General features: G+C 40.7%; 1 pseudogene; it reads left to right on the plus strand.

Moving 5' to 3' along the window:
- The first annotated feature begins 1,238 nt into the window (after nucleotides 1-1,238).
- LOC102479284 (proteasome subunit beta type-3 pseudogene) lies at nucleotides 1,239-1,843 on the plus strand (annotated as a pseudogene).
- The last annotated feature ends 489 nt before the right edge of the window (nucleotides 1,844-2,332 follow it).

Here is a 2,332-nt window from a genome sequence, read left to right on the forward strand (position 1 = left end):
GTTTGACACATGTTCAAAGCAAATCTTTGACTTAAAAGTTCTATTGGTAGAGTGATTAAGATTGTGTAGTGTTTTTTTGCAGAGATATGTTCATTTGATGAGGAATTAGAGAAGAACTTTCCATACATATTGCAGCTCTTTGCAAAGACTTTAGAAAATCTGGCTCTGTCTTTAGGTGGATTACCTCTAAGTCAGATAATTACTAGTAACTAAGGTAATGATTGAAGCTAAATCAACAAAGGATGGGGAGAGAGAGAAACAGGGAAAAGCAATCCTAGACTTAATTGCCAGAGGTAAAGTGAGCAAAGTTCCTAAACAGGCCACGGGCCAGATGATAATCAGAATGATAATCAGATCTCTATGAAGATCTTTGATGTTGGTTAATTGTTCATGGGATTCCTGAGATTGCAAGAGATGGGGGGCCTGCTATAGCCCTACTTAATTTGTAGGTTTGTTTGTTGTTGTTGTTTGAAATATAGGTCTGTTTAATAACATGTTTGGCACGTCACCCAATTTCTAAATCTGTGTGAATTCATAATGCAGAGATCTTTGATTGAAAGAGTAGTCAGGAGGCTGGCAGGTGGCATGGTGGTTAAGGGTGCTGGACTCCCACATAGCAGACTGTAGTTTAAGTCCTGGACCTGGCAACTTGCTTTCTCTCTCTCTCTCCCTCTCTGTCAAATTAAAATAAGTAAATAAAGATAAATAAAATAATTCTTAAAAAAAAAAAAAGAGAGAGTAATCAGTTATGTCTGAGGCAGGAGTTTACACCAACATCACAAGATGCTGTGAATTTTCTTCCTTGCCTTCCTGAGGAGACCTGAAACCACTTACTTGGTAAATGTGATCAAGAGAAAGGGAAACAAAACATTCAGGAGGTATTCAACACTTGGACTTACTTTAATTTCTTGGAGCTTAGAACCCTACTAGTATTGAAACAGATATTCAGTAGAATTTTTGACCCATTGAAACTTGTGGTCATTACTATGGAACTCATACTCTCATCCCATGGTTATTTCCCCACCACGTAAGGGTATAGTTAGGATTAGACAACATCAGCATTGGAAAAATCCAGTCCTTCAACAAATATTCAATTAACATTTATCAAACAGGTAAAATAATGAAATTTCTGAAAGAAATTTCTGAAATCAGTGCCATCAACAAAGATTCAAAAGAGAGAACCAGTTTCCTAGAATTGCAGCAACAGCTGGGAGTCCTAGTAACTGCAATCGTGTATTATGTCCTATAATGGAGGGGCTGTCATGGCCATGAAAGGGAAGAACTGTGTGGCTATCACTGTAGATAGGCACTTCAAAATCCAGCACAGATGGTGACCATGGACTTTCAGAAGATCTTTCCCATGGGTGACCAGCTGTATATCGGCCTGGGTGGGCTCACCACTAACGCCCAGACAGTTGCCGGCACTTCAAGTTCCAGCTGAACCTGTACAAATTGAAGGGGGGCAGCAGATCAAGCCTTACACACTCATGAACATGGTGGCCAACCTCCTGTATGAGAAATGGTTGGGCCCCTAGTACACTGAGCCAGTACTTGCTGGGTTGGGCCTGAAGACCTTTAAGCCTTCATTTGCTCTCTAGACCTCATTGGCTGTCCCATAGTGACTGACTACTTCGTGATCAGTGGCACCTGCTCCAAACAAATGTATGGGATGTGCAAGTCCCTGTGGGAGCCCAACATGAACCCGGAACACCAGTTTGAAGCCATTGTCCAGTTCATACTGAATTCTGTAGACCAGGATGCAGTGTCCAGAATAGGAGTCATTGTCCATGCCATCGAGAAGAACAAGATCACTGCCAGGATACTGAAGGCCAGAAGGGACTAGCCCTCTTCCCAGATTTCTGTTTGACTTTTGTGTTTTAAATAAAATAGCCTTTATTTCCAAGGCGGGGGGGGGGAGGGGGCTCAAAAGAAACAGGTTTGGTAATTCCTAACACATTCCTATTTCATTTTCCATTTTAGTGAGTGAAGATGATGGCTAAGACTTGGAATATGAGAGTGGACTGTCATAATCAACTGTCACTTCTAACTGCAACTTTTGTTTCAAATGCAGTGCTCTTACTGGAGCAAACCAATATCAGTGACACCTGAACCACAGCTAGTACTCTAGTAAATGCTTTTATGTTTTTCCTCAGCTCAATAAATATAAATGCCAAAGACAGGTTGCTTTTACTTGATAATGATGGCAGTATAACTTTATTCACCTATCACAGCTATACATCAACTTTTGTCACTGTACCATGTTTGTTACATGGGACCTTGATCATCTCATTATCCCACAGGACATTATTATGACTTGCTCTGTTGATGAAAT

The sequence above is a fragment of the Tupaia chinensis genome, unplaced genomic scaffold (genome assembly GCF_000334495.1).
Source record: "Tupaia chinensis unplaced genomic scaffold, TupChi_1.0 Scaffold143673_1, whole genome shotgun sequence".
NCBI lineage: Eukaryota > Metazoa > Chordata > Mammalia > Scandentia > Tupaiidae > Tupaia > Tupaia belangeri.